The sequence below is a fragment of the Doryrhamphus excisus genome, linkage group LG6 (genome assembly GCF_037039965.1).
Source record: "Doryrhamphus excisus strain RoL-2023G ecotype Guam linkage group LG6, RoL_Dexc_Guam_v1.1, whole genome shotgun sequence".
In the NCBI taxonomy this organism is placed as follows: Eukaryota; Metazoa; Chordata; class Actinopteri; order Syngnathiformes; family Syngnathidae; genus Doryrhamphus; species Doryrhamphus excisus.
In genome coordinates, this window is record NC_136362.1 from 19,354,208 (window position 1) to 19,369,549 (window position 15,342).

At 39.9% G+C, this 15,342-nt stretch overlaps 1 protein-coding gene across 2 annotated transcripts in view; it reads left to right on the plus strand.

Moving 5' to 3' along the window:
* The window catches only part of eif2b3 (eukaryotic translation initiation factor 2B, subunit 3 gamma), a 71,297-nt gene that overhangs the window by 23,421 nt on the left and 32,534 nt on the right, over positions 1–15,342 (plus strand). The window contains exon 1 of one of the 2 annotated variants that reach the window (XM_058066438.2): positions 14,716–15,022. The exons of the other annotated variant lie outside the window; for it this stretch is intronic. The gene's annotated coding sequence lies outside the window, so the exon portion shown is untranslated. Of the gene's footprint in view, positions 1–14,715; positions 15,023–15,342 lie in introns of those variants that run through there. 2 annotated transcript variants of the gene reach the window in all.

Below are 15,342 nucleotides of genomic sequence, written 5' to 3' on the forward strand. Positions count from 1 at the left end.
TCCCCTTTCAGCAAGCGAGGAAGCAGTCATTGTGCCAGCACCTGTCTCTGAGGAAATTGGTAAAAGTGATGGCTTTGTTAGCCGTCCCCATGGCAACCAGGAGAAAAGAGTGGGGGCCAGCAAGCAGGGATTGCGGTAGACATTTGGAAGGGGGGTGGGGGGGTGGGTCAAGCGGCTTGACAATGAAGTAGCAGTCGCATCGCTTTGGCTCAGCTCTATAGGAGGACGTGGCGGCTTGCTGCGTGTGCATGTGTACATGTTGGGATGGTCCATTGTGTGGGTTCATTCAATAACAGTAAGGCCGTGGACACACAAACAAGGGTATATTTCCACAAAACTCCAAAAGTAATTTTTTTCCCAACTTAAGGGTTTTTATCAGCTTGACATTAAAATGACTTTTTAGTTCAGGTTTATTGCACTACTTGCAGAACGACATACATAACGGAGGCGTGGTACATGTGGACATGTGGACAAAAACATGTCCCCCAGCCACCTTCATGTGTTGACATTTGTGTCCAATTGAAGTGGATCTTTTAGCTCAGGAGTCTCAAACATGTGGCCCGCGGGCCACATTTGGCTGTGTGTTGTTGCAAAAATCATAATAATCAGTATCAGCTGTGGTTATTATCCTGTTTGACACATTACAGCAGCGGTCTCAAACATGCGGCCCGTGGGCCAAATGTGGCCCGCAGGACACTAGTTTGAGGCCCCCGCATTGATATGAAAGTTTAATGTTAGTGCGGCCCGCGCAAGTTTGATATGGATGCTGTATGGTATCATGTACCCAGAAAAAATTATTACCTTTGATTAATGTTCATGTTAAAGGTTAAATAACTGTTAATAGTTATCCTCCCTATCCGTGTGGAAGTGGTAAGTTTTTGGCTGTTTACATTTAAAGGAAATAACTTGAAGGCTACCGTTTAGGTCGCTAGCTCTCTAGTTTGCGAGTTAGCATGTGTCTCAAGACCCTGCAGTTGCGCAATATGTTGTAAATAAAAAGAGTATAAATGTGACTATAGTCGTGTTTTGTCATGTCTACAGGGCTCTAATAATGCTTTGTTCATTTTAATCTGAAAAAAATAATTTGTCTCCCCACCAACTATATGTGGTTTCTTAAGTTTTTATTATTTTCCGTTTTATTATTATTATTGTTATATTTATTTATTTATTTATTACTGATTGATTGATTTTCTTTATTCTTGATTTGTTTATTTATTTTTCATCTTATTTTGTTTAGAAAAATAAAAATTAAGATATTTGAGAACAGTCGAATGTTTTATCAGAGCTTTTATTGTAGAAAATCGAAACCAAAGCAAAGTTTATTCATTTTTCTGTTTTTAATAAATGCGTTTTTTTTTTTTTGGAAAACCCGATGCAGCCCAGTCCCGCCCAGACCCTAGCTTCAGTGGCCCCCAAGTAAATTGAGTTTGAGACCCCTGTTTTAGCTGATTGGTTATGTTTCACTTCGGTTATGGTTATGTTTCAATAACGTCATAGTTACTACCCCCACCCTCCAGTAGATGGTGCTCTTTCACTGATTGTTGCAGCCCATCATGCTCAGCTTAAGCTGACTTTTTTCTAAACAAGGTCCTCCTGTTGAAAATGCAAATACGTTTTAACAAAGAGCAGGGACATTACTAATTATTCAAGCCTGTTTGGTGTAATTTCAGCAAAATTATAGGTGGCAAAAACACATCTATCCCTGTCATGAGCTTTTGATGTAGACAATTCCTTTATTTCTAAATTATAGCTGAGTCCTTCATTTCCTGTAACAAGGAGTAAAGACCTCTTTTCATCTTGCACTTTGTGATTTCACCCACACGGAAGGTTTGTGGGTACGTTTGAAGATGTTTGATGGCGAGTCAACTCGACTACAAAGCTGCATTTTAATAGAAGTAATTATTTCTCAGAATACCCCAATACAAAGCAGTATTTAGTAGAGTCTGAACAAAAACATAATTCAATATTTTTGGCCTATATGGCTTCTGGGTTTCTAACCAATCTTTCATTGGTCATGGGTAAATGTTGTATTACCTGATTAATTGTTCGATTTGTTGGAATAATTGTACATAAAGTTATTCTATTTTTACTATATTCTTATGACCTATTTTTACTATATTCTTATGACCTATTTTTCTTTATGACCTACAAACATTTCGTATCACTCACATAACAAAGTAAGATTAACGCTGTACATGTGCTTCATATCACTCACATAACAATGTAAGATTAACGCTGTGACGCCTGCACTTGTGGTGTACATCATGATTAAGGGAAAACAGAACATGACAGAACATTCCCCAGCAGATAGTTTTAACACCCTCGTGGGACATAGGCACGGGTCAGAAGTAGATATGACCTCAAGGTGTATGTGTGTGTGTATATGTATCACCAGAGAATCACATGTCAAGGATGAGGTGTCCACACATTATGGATAACATGTTGTACAAAGAAACTGGTTTCAACTGGAATAATTAAACCCCCCTTCCCTCAGAAAACTGATTGTAACCAGGGCCTTCCTTCAATAAAAAGGCAAGAGGGCAGGAACTGCTTCAGAGTGAGGTGGCGAATTGTTACTGAACGGTTCCTGATCACTCTCCTTGCAAGTAAAAAGAAACTCATCTCTCTGTGTCTTCTTTTGTACAGGCAGTGTTTTTTACAAGTGTTGGGGTTTAAACCTGACATTTTATTGGTCCTTCGAGCCGGATTCCAAGACACCTGACGATCCCAGCGGGCAAGCGAGATCCAGGCAAGACTGTGGCCACAGCATCAAGACCCTTTCCGGGACTGGTCCCTCTCTTGCGGGCTGGGATCGGAAGGTTGAAGGAAATCCAGAGACGCAGAGACTGTGAGTACAAATTTTGTTTAAAAGGAATGAATGTAAGAAAAGTAAAATAGAAGACAAACCCTGCAGGTTAGAAGAAGAAGAAGAGTAAAATAGAAGAAGAAGAGAAAAAATAAAAACGCGAAGTACAAACCCTGACAATACTAGACTCTATCAGGTCAGACAGTTAAATTCCGTGGAGGGTAGACTCCCCTAGTTGAAACAGACTAGTTAAACTCTACAGGATGCCGGAGTCCTCTGGGCTGGAAAAATAAAAACGCGCGAAGTGTGAATGTGGAAAAAAAAGTAAAATAACAAACCCTGACAATTCTAGGCTCTATCAGGTCCGACAGTTAAATTCCGTAGGTGGAGTAGACGCCCCTAGTTGAAACAGACTAGTTAAACTCTACATAGGATATGCGGAGTCCTCTGGGCTGGAAAATAACGCGCGCAAAGTGTGAATGTGAATGTATGAATGAAAATACAATTACCACTAGGTAACTGTGTTTTATACCAAACCAACAAGAAGCAAATGGTGAGCCTTTGTGGATGCTTGTAGGCAAGAAAATTCCACCTGAAAAGGTTGAAGAGAATTTTACCACAAAAGGTTGTTGATCACCATCTTGTTGAAAATAACCCCAGTGTTAGAACACGACAGGTGTTAAGAACCACTGGGTCCAAATTTAGTTCAAAAGGGGGAAGGGACAAAGTAAAGAAAAACAAAAAGTCCTTGAAGAACTTCCGTGCAAGGACTGGAAGGTAGTTGAAAAAGAGGATAGTCTAGCAGTAGAACCCCTATATTATTGGATAAAACAGCACAAATTCAACGGAAAATTATCTACGGCATGTATTAGGGAGTTACAACAAAACATAAAAAAGAAATGTAAGCAAAACGAGAAGAAAATGAAAAAAGAAGGCTATGAGCAGACACAAGTCTGGATGAAAATAGCAGGACAGCGAGAGGAAGGTGAAAGAAGGGCAAGGCAGGAAAGAGAAGAAAAGAAAAAGCAGGAGAAGGAGACAGCAGAAAGAAAAAGAACAGATGGAGCAGAAAGTGAAGGTTGTAAAAAAGAAGAGTTATAAGATAGTAAGGGAAATTTTACTTCATGAGTATCAGAAAGATGAAGAAAAAGTAATGAAGGAGAAAGACTCAGACACATTTTATACATAAAAGGAAGGTAACGAAAGAAGGGTTATGCCAACTCGGAGAAGATTTGGAGGAAGAGGTAGAGGAACAGGTAGACAGAATATACAAAACTATCCCAACAAGGTTGGATGTTGGAATTGCGGTGAAGAAGGTCACTTCACCCGTGATTGTGTCAAAGGCCATTACAAAAGGAACCAAAAGCTATATTCAGCACGACTAGGCTTGTCTTAACAAATACAACCAGAACCAAATGATGAACCAATAGTATAAGTACAGGTACACCAAATAAAACTAAATACATAAGAAGGAATAAAAACCAGCAATAGAAGATTTGTTAAAAGCTAAAGTCTTAGTAGAATGCGATAACCCACCATGTAATATCCCTATTTTCCCAGTGAGGAAAGTGCCACTCTCTGTGGGATGGAGAATGATACAGGACAAGTTGTAAATCAAGCTGTGGTGGCAAGAGCACCTTGTATGCCTGACCCACACACATTGTTAAAATCTTTACCAACTGATGTCACATGGTTCACCGTAGTAGACATCAGGCATTCTTCTCCATTCTAATAGAGAAAGAAAAGTTCAGGTTCGCATTTACGTTTGCAGAAAAGAGGAATAAATAAATAAATAAATAAATAATATATATATATATATATATATATATACCACAAGAATATTGTGAAAGCCCGACAATTTATTCACAAGCAATGATGGCCAGTATGTCCACGTTTGAACCCCCAAATGGAAGCCAGAAATTATTATATGTAGATGACATCCCTCCTGTAGGAAGTCATGTGAAGAAGACACAATAGCCTTATTGCACCATTTAGCGAAAGAGGGCCATAAAGTGAGTAAAGGCAAACTACAATTTTGTAAACAATCAGTGAAGTATTTAGGCCATCAGTTGACAGGACAAGGGCGAACCATTCTAACAGACAGAAAACAAGCAATCTTAAATGAAGCTAAACCACATTTAACACTTGAGCGATGCACCACGCTCAACCCAGCTACCCTTCTACCATTCCCTGAGGAAGGCCAACCACGTGATTGTTATGAGCTAACAACACAAACTGCAAAGTGTAGACCAGACTTATTAGATCAGACACTAACAAAAAGGGGTGATTTTTGTAGATGGTTCCTCAAAGAAAAAAATATATATATATATATTTGGGAAAAACAATAACAGGCTATGCAGTCATAGCGCTTACAGAAGCATGCAAATTAATGAAAGGTCAAAAGGTGACAATTTATACTGATAGCCAATATGATTATTGAACAGTACATATCTTTGCACAATATTGGCAAAACAGAGGTATGATAACATTAACGGGAAAACCAGTAACTCATGCAGGATTATTAACAACTTTACTAGAAGCAGTGCAATTGCCAAAACAAATTGCTGTATGTAAATGCACGGCACATACTAATAATTCGGATCCAATATCTTTAGGAAATATGTTCGCTGATAAAATGGTAAAACAAGCGACACTAAAGGAACTGAACCATCTTAACACAGAAAAAAATGACAAGTACACTTTGAGATCCTGGCAGACATGCAACACAGAGTCCAAAGCAAGAAATTGACCACTGGCTAAGGAATAAAGCAACCCTGGACAAAAATGTTAATATGTCGACAGATAATAAAACAATCTTGCCAAAAAATTGCATAAGTGGGACGCTATTTTGAGCCATGGTTTTACACATGTCTCAACAGGAGGGATATGTGCTGTGGCACAATAGTGTGCTATTAACACCCACTTTACTACGTAGGGATTGAATTCTTATTCAAAAAAGAAAATTTTTGTAGAGCGTGTTTAACGTGTGCAAAACACAATGCCCAGGGCAGCTTGCGACCTCGGCGTGGCCAATTTCAAAGAACCACAATACTTATTTCAAGAAATACACATGGACTTCATTGAACTCAACAACAGTGAAGGGAAAAGATTCTGTTTAGTGATAATAGACTCATTTTCAAAATGGATAGAACTGTTTCCTACAAAACATCCAGATGCACTAACAGTAGCTAAAGCTCTATGCAAAGGCATAATTCCACGCTATGGTATTCCAGAAAAAATTTACAGTGATAAACTATGACTAAATTATCCATCTCCATCTTAGTATTTACCCTAACTATACCTGTTTGCGTCATGATAATAGCATGGTGGTATCTGCTGTAGATTTGTAGCTCCTCAACAACCTTCAGAGGAAGTCCGGCTACAAAGGGGGCTGTAATTCTAGTTTGCAGTCGTCTCAAACCGGTGAAGATTGTCCACAACTCTGTTGCGTTATTAGGAGGGGTTGCAAGCCTGCTGGTAAGATGATCACTCAGACGCATAAAAATAAAAAAATAAAAAATAAAAATAATTAATTAGCAGCAGTAGGAGGACTGATCGGAGCAATAATAGTGATGTCACTGCCACTATGGAAAAAATAAAAATAAAAAAAATCTTAACATGCAGAAAAGAAGGGTGGGGACCCTTAAAACACCTTGGATAATTAGGTGGGCATACAACAACTCCAGATGTAGTATGACCATAGCCCCAAATTCGACTACCGAACTCCAAATACCCATATCATCATTGAAAGGATTTACAAACAGACGTCAGGTGTCAGGGGAGACATATGCTAGTTATTGGTGGTATGTTACTGGACACGTGTTAGATTTAAGTTGGGACACATTGATTACCACCCAGGAAGGTGATTACTGGGCACCTGGTACCACATTAGAAGCCAGGCATTTCCATAATAAAATTATGTTAAAGAAACATGGGGCCATATTAAGTATGACATTTGCTTTTAGCTCAGCTAAACTCAACCCATATGACCGACCATTGGGCACTACTTTAAATACCCCGTGTTGGGGTTTCCTTTTATGGGCCTACTCTTCTGGGGTAGATCCCTACTTTCCTATAATTATTTGCAAAAATCAAACCATGACCCCTGTTGAACTGCCAATCACAAATAACTACACACATCACGCTGGAGTTAAAATAGCCGTAATTCGAAATACAGATGATTGGTTTCATGCCACTACGGGCATTTCACGACAAAGCAATAACTGGCTGCTGCTAGTGGAACAGGCAGCAAAAATGTCAAATCAAGGAGATTGTGTAGTATGTATAGGAGCCAGACCACTGTTACAAGTAGTGCCTTCAACTATGGGAATAGATTGTTTGATCGAAGTAATGAATAAAACCATTGCATAAGAAAAAAAAAAAAAAAAAAATTGTTCACAATGGGATAAGGTCTATCCTCTTACTTCCACTGAAAAACAAAAACAGTATTTTCTAAAAGGTAGCTATAGGAAACTTCTCATGCATAAACGGAACAGGTGTTGGAATCAAATTAGGAAGATTGAATGATACTGAGTGTCAATCAATAGAGATGGTAGACATAACATTCAAACCCAGAATCAAAGAGATCAGTGTCAGGGTGGGATAAAAATGATCCCACCTACATAGACAGTATTGGAGTTCCAAGAGGAGTCCCTGATAAATACAAATTAGTCAACCAGATAGCAGCAGGTTTTGAATCATCGATTTGCTGGTGGTGCACAATTAACAAAAATGTAGACAGAATCAACTACATCCACTATAACGTGCAGAAATTAGGAAACAACACTGAAAGAGGGTTCTCCGCCATCCATGAACAACTGTCAGCTACCTCCCTCATGGCTTTCCAAAACAGAATTGCTGTTGACATGCTCCTGGCGGAGAAGGGCGGAGTATGTGCCATTTTTGGTGATCAGTGCGGTACGTTCATTCCGAACAACACGGCAGCGGACGGGAGTCTCACCAAGGCCTTAGAAGGTCTAAGGTCCCTTAACAGCAAGATGAAAGACCATTCTGGAGTTGACACGTCAATGTGGGATGGTTTTGGAGACGTATTTGGCAAATATAAACAACTGATAATGTCAGTTTTAATGTTAATCGCTGTATTTGCAGCTATTCTCACCTTATGTGGATGTTGTTGCATTCCCTGCATTAGAGTTTTTGTGCACCAGGCTAATCACCACTGCTATCCAACCAATTAAGCAAGAGGTGTCAGAAATATATGAGCTCCTTACTCCAAAAGGGGAGCCCCAAGAAGACAGCGACAATGAAGACACCGAAACTGAAGAGATAAATGATGAAACATCATGGCATTTTTCGGACTTGCCAGGACTGAAAATCTAAAAAGAAGAGGTCAACGGAGGATGGGAGAATATATTGCAAAATGAATAAACAGGAGGGAAATGTTGGAATAATTGTACATAAAGTTATTCTATTTTTACTATATTCTTATGACCTATTTTTACTATATTCTTATGACCTATTTTTCTTTATGACCTACAAACATTTCGTATCACTCACATAACAAAGTAAGATTAACGCTGTACATGTGCTTCATATCACTCACATAACAATGTAAGATTAACGCTGTGACGCCTGCACTTGTGGTGTACATCATGATTAAGGGAAAACAGAACATGACAGAACATTCCCCAGCAGATAGTTTTAACACCCTCGTGGGACATAGGCACGGGTCAGAAGTAGATATGACCTCAAGGTGTATGTGTGTGTGTATATGTATCACCAGAGAATCACATGTCAAGGATGAGGTGTCCACACATTATGGATAACATGTTGTACAAAGAAACTGGTTTCAACTGGAATAATTAAACCCCCCTTCCCTCAGAAAACTGATTGTAACCAGGGCCTTCCTTCAATAAAAAGGCAAGAGGGCAGGAACTGCTTCAGAGTGAGGTGGCGAATTGTTACTGAACGGTTCCTGATCACTCTCCTTGCAAGTAAAAAGAAACTCATCTCTCTGTGTCTTCTTTTGTACAGGCAGTGTTTTTTACAAGTGTTGGGGTTTAAACCTGACACGATTGCTCAATAAGATTTTGGTTGTTTAATAAACTAGATTGTCTGAAGAATTACAAATCCTCTAAGCAACATTAATCTACTCGGTAGGTCACTGGCATAGAAACAGGAGTTCAGAACATGCAGATACCTTTACAGTATCGGGATGACATCAGAGTTTTCTGCCCACGATCTTGCCTCTGACCTTCTTGTGTAAGTCCAATATACCTTATAGCAGGGGTCTCAAACATGCGGCCCGTGGGCCAAATGTGGCCCGCAGGACGGGCCACATTTGAGGCCCCTGCCTTGATGTGAAAGTTTAATGTTAGTGCGGCCCGCGCAAGTTTGATATGGATGCTGTAGGCTCACACTCGCTCCATGCAGTGCAGCTCAGTCTCCGGTAGCCGTACAGCACAAAGGAAGGAGTCAGTTTCGGTTCTAACTTTTTTTTTTCAGACAGCCGGAGCCCTCTCTGGTCAAGCCCTTCGCTGCGTCTACCAGAGTCAATGTGAGTGGCATTTTGTGGCAAGCCGGTTGGATCAGGACCAGCGCCGCAACAGATTCAGATTGAGCCCGGGGTTCCATACAGTCCCCAATGCAGCCACCAGCGGTCAAATGTAATATACAGTATGGTCACCAAACCTTGTGTATTAACCGTGTTTCTAGAAATGGTCATTTCTTTGACTAAAATGTCCATTTGGTTTCTGAATTGTTAAAGTGTTTCACAGTTCTGTGTTCTTCCCGTCAGACGACAAAAAGGAAAGGGAATGTATCAAATTCCCCTACTGGATTAGTCGTAACGTACTTTGTGTACATTTGGTATTTTGTACTTTCCCCTTTGGGTTTGGGTGATTGTAATTTGTTTCTCTCTTTGTTGAAGTATTTTGACCTTCTCTGAACTTTTCACCAAACAAACGCCAACACCAAAATAAACCCAGAACCAAGCATATAAAGTCAACCCAAACAAAGCATAAACACCCTTCATGTCGCAACCCTGGCCCTCTAGCATGGACGGCAGAAGCATGTACCACGACGCTACCTGGAATAACAGTGGAATAATAATTAGAAAAAAAATGATACAAAAGGGCTGTTGTTACATACTCTAGTTGTCGATGTTAGCGTTTACAATAACGCTGTAGCTTGGTTAATGTGAATTAAATTGAATATTATTGCTGTTTTTTTAGAGGGTTTTATAGTCAAACTAGGTGTGTCCCAAAAGACATGCATTCAAGTGACACATAAGGATTGAAGCTCATGGGAAAAATTTCCTTCAACTGACTAAAGCAGGGGTCTCAAACTCAATTTACTTGGGGGCCACTGGAGCTAGGGTCTGGGCAAGGCTGGGCCGCATCTGTCCCCCCCCCCCAAAAAAAAACACATTTATTAAAAACAGAAAAATAAACAAACTTTGTCAGCGCTTTGGTTCCGATTTTCTACAATAAAAGCTCTGATAAAACATTCCACTGTTCTCAAATATCTTAATTTTTATTTTTCTGCACAAAATAAGATGAAAAATAAATAAACAAATCAAGAATAAAGAAAATCAATCAATCAGTAATAAATAAATATAATAATAACAATAAAACGGCAAATAATGAAAACTTAAGAAACCACATATAGTTGGTGGGTAGACAAATTATTTTTTTCAGATTAAAATGAACAAAGCATTATTAGAGCCCTGTAGACATGACAAAACACGACTATAGTCACATTTATACTCTTTTTATTTACAACATATTGCGCAACTGCAGGGTCTTGAGACACATGCTAACTCGCAAACTAGAGAGCTAGCGACCTAAACGGTAGCCTTCAAGTTATTTCCTTTCAACTTAAATAGCCAAAAACTTACCACTTCCACACAGATAGGGAGGATAACTATTAACAGTTGTTTAACCTTTAACATGAACATTAATCAAACGTAATAATTTTTTCTGGGTACATGATACCATACAGCATCCATATCAAACTTGCGCGGGCCGCACTAACATTAAACTTTCATATCAAGGCGGGGGCCTCAAACTAGTGTCCTGCGGGCCACATTTGGCCCGCGGGCCGCATGTTTGAGACCCCTGCTTTAGTGTATTCTTCTTGAAAAGGATAATCAGCCTTCATTACAAATTATAGCATTTCATAAAAAGAAGCTATATACGGTACTTTCCACCCTGTGTCATAGAAACACAGGTTTGTGTGTTTTAAGTATGAGGTCATGGGTGTGAGCCAATGTACATACATTAAGTAGATACACAGGGACATTTAAAGCTATGCCCCAAGCTCATGCATTTTTTATGGTTCCTTGAATATTATTGTTGGAAAAGGACGCATGGTCATTTTCATGTACTTGAATGCAACCCATCATTAGGGCACGAAGGCGGGAGGGGCAAAAGATGACATAAATCAACAACAACTTTAGAATGTAATGTTGAAAACAATACTTAGTTAGACAACACACACAATTGTCATATGTTTGCCAAGGTCAAACGGGGCACACAACTTAGAGTCATGAAGCTGCAAACGGTCTTCAAATCTGTCAGACAATTGAACAATAAACTCCTGGAATGTTCTAGAAAGTTCATCATACATGGTGGCGTGTGAAGTTATGTTTAGATTCATGCTGGTTATGATCTGTAGACAATATGAAATTACTGTTGCACATTATTCTACAGGAAAGTAGGAAAGTTTGAGGAATGGATGCAATGGCAAACTGGGCAATCATGTAATGCATTGTAATGCAGCATTAAGGTATACTGCTTTGCAGTCAATTAAATGCTTTTTTATACTAGCGTTCGCTCTTGATGTACAGTATACAATAATTGAGATGCACAGAATGAGCGCAAACAGAGTGCACAATGCTGATAAATTATTGATCATTATTGTATGTATGTATGAATTGATTGAATTTGAGCTTCATCTTTTTTGGTCCACTCACGATGGCATGGTTTAAGTCTACATATGAATATAATACCCGATTGAAGGGGAAGGTTTATCATGATAAAACAGTATCCGAAATACAAAAACACCAACAATAACACCAAACTTTAGGGGGAATTGCCACTCACATTTAATCAGAACACAAATATAATTTAAATCTTCAAGATTAAAGACATGTTTTCCCCGTGCATGTGTGGGTTTTCCCCGGGTACCCCGGTTTCTTCCCCCATTCTAAAGACATGCTAGGTTAATTGGCGACTCCAAATTATCCACAGGTATGACTGTGAGTGTGAATGGTTGTTTGTCTATATGTGCCCTGATTGGCTGGCGACCAGTTCAGGGTGTACCCCGCCTCTCGCCCAAAGACAGCTGGGACAGGCTCCAGCACCCCCCACGACCCTCGTGAGGATAAGCGATAAAGAATGAATGAATAAATGAAGATTAAAGACTTAATAGAGGATTATTAGCTCCCTCGTGCTACCTGTTTTTCTCTATGTAGAATATGTGCTCATGTGTCACATAAGGATTGTGGATGATGGGTGAAATTCCACAAAGGGCAGTTGTGATGCTGGTGTTTCAGGTTGCTCATAAGGTTTGATGTGTTGAAGCTCAATTGGGCTTTTTGCCTCATTGTCCCACACTATCGACGCCATGTTGGTTGATAAGTGAGCTCAGTGGTAGTTTGCAGGATGTCACGAAAAAGGAGCGCTTGAATTGCCCACGCTGACCCACCTACAGAACAGTGTGGGTAATCCGGCCTTGTTGGATCGTTTCAATATACAACAATCATGATTTAAGGTAATAGCATGTCAGTATCGCTTAGGAGCTGCAACTCAATTGCTCTAGAGAAATAAAAGTGCTCACAGGTTAAATGTGTATGGGGAGCCGGCCAAACATTCCCCCTTTTCAAAATCCACCCATACTTCCAGGTTATGATACAGGCCTTGTGTTGTAATGAGAACTGTTAAATCATGGAAACACAGTGCACCTTTTGCTGGTTTATAAGAAGTGGTGTTGATCAAATCTGCTTTCCCTCTTGTGCAACAAAATGATTTTTATTGTGGAAAAACACAAAGACGGTTGTGCAATACTGCGGTTGTGTGGATAATACATTTAACAGTAATTAAAGGCAGTTTAAATGGTCAGATCTCTAAAAAGGAATGTCTTTTTGCACTAAATAAACGTGTGTAGTGCTGTTTGCCAACAAGCATAAGACATCTTTATTATCTGGTTTTATGTGCGCGTGTGTTATTCTCTGACACTGGGCCTTTTTTTTTTGGTCTCCACGGCAGCGGTGAGGACCCACGCCGCACTGGCAAACACATACACGAACACATGTACATAATGCAATATATGAGTTTGCAAACATGCAATGTGCAAGACCACATTTGGTCGTGTTTGTGCAGCCGAACACTCTTGCCGCAGCTCTGCACACTCCCTGGGTGGTCTGGACTGAAAATGTTTATGATCTGAAGTGAGCTAATCCAACTGGCTTGTTTCACTGAATTGAGAATGATTTACAAGATGCTGCAGCAGGGCCAAGCAGGAGAGGAGGAGAGCCGAAGGAAATCTTAAGGCTCCATTACAAGTCATTATGTGTCCAGACGTGCACGCTTGTCTCTCCCTCTGCTTCTCAGTGCGTTTGCTTGGACCGGTGTCTCCGATTGACAAATTAGCTGCATGTTGACAGCATGCAAAAATGTCAGGTCTTTATTTCTCCATGATGAGAAATCTCCATCAGGATATCAATCATGTTTTTCATGCACCTCACATAGACTGTTTAAAGGCAGCCTTTTTTATTGTTACTTTTCACAAAACCTAAGCCAGACGTGTCCAGATGTTTTCTACCAAAGCCTGTGTACCAAAAAAGGCCATTTTGATTCATTTTGTGCATTAAAAACGCTAAAAGCAATTCAGTGTACGTCAATATAAAATGTGCTACGCTATCTATACATCAACATCTTGACAATAAGATGCTTTATTAATAATGAATATATTTTGTTTTAACAGTTGAAATCTTAAAAGGGACCTACTATGATCATTGTTCAACCCTTTGTATCGAGTTGTGGACTCCTATAGAGCAGCTACACACAATAACCTACACAGAAAACCTTTTAGATCTTACAGAATCTGTACCTATTCCGGCTTTCCTTGGGTTTCCTGCCAAAATGGTCTGTTTTAATTTGTTCCACTCAAGGCCCACCTGCAGGCACGCCCACTCCACTGTGATTGGTCACATGCCCAAAGTGGTTCCTAATTACGTACGAACCCCACCTTCTAATATAGTGGGTATAGGATTTGATAATAAATGAATAAGGAGCTAAGTTTAGGAGCTACTGGCAGCTCATGATCTCCTGGCTGGAGACCCAGACTCAGAGTGGTAACGTAGCATCGCTAGTGCGGTGGAGCTCAGGAGAAGCCGGACGTGTGGCAACCTTGCCTGCCCGAGGGATAGCGCTCATTGTCGGACGCACTTTGTCAGAGGCGCCGTTGGTGCGACGGAGCCTAGAAGCCGGACATGAGGGCGCCACGTGGATGCACAGCGTGTCCAAAATTAATGCAGCTTTCCAAAGGTGCATTAAGTCCAAAACAGTCCAAACAACAAGTACCCCCCTTAAGAAACAGATCCCAGACGTTCAAGTCCAAAGTCACACAAGGTGGGTCAAGGGAGGATTTGCAGAGGGTCGCCGGGCATGTTTATTATTTATTTATATTTTTTCATTATAATAGGCAAAGTTTATAATAATAATATTATTTTCTGTAGTTTGTTACCACAGGCTCTATTTATATTTACAAACATACAGATTTGATTGAAAGAAAAAAGTATTTTAAGTAATTTCTATGATTACATTTTAATATTCAGGATATTTGTATTATAATAGACTACTCTTGTAGTGGCGTTTTCATTTGTTTTTTTTTTTACTCGCGTTTCTGCTGCTGCTCTTAGCGGAACAATTTGTCAGCGGACTAGTTTCCCAGTCGGACATATTATAATGAAACCAACCTGTCAGCAGAAGACGTGTTGTGCTGTTTCGTGGTCTGGTTTTATCTTCATATCTTTTCTCTCAGTGTGTCGCATTTAACCTTACTAAAGCGTGTTAGTTTTAGACATTTAGACACATTTCCACGGATGCGGCAGCAGCTCTGTTACTTCATGCTGCCTTGCTAACTGTTAGCCAAAGGGCTAACAACTCCTCACAGCAGCCACTTGTACTTACATGTGTGCGCCATCTCTTCAGTCTGCTGACAGCTCATCGGGGATTTAGGAGTCACTAAAAGGTAAACACGTGTTTGTGGTTGATTTATTTAGTCGTCTAAATGTCGTGTAATTTCCATGTGGTGTCTCCACGCTCACGTTAGCCTGCTAAAGGTTACATCTTCCTTTCATACATTTCATCATTCATCCCGTGGGCTTCTGGTGACATTTGTTACACAACACATGGGAATTATACCATCATCACCATATGGTGGTGGGCTAATTGTTATACTCATTTATTATAGGACAAGAGTGTAACTTTTGGTTCCTCCATTGGGGGGGACTTTCATGTTATGTTTCCACGGTTTAGCTGTCTCCATCCATGCCAAAACAAAGTGGACAT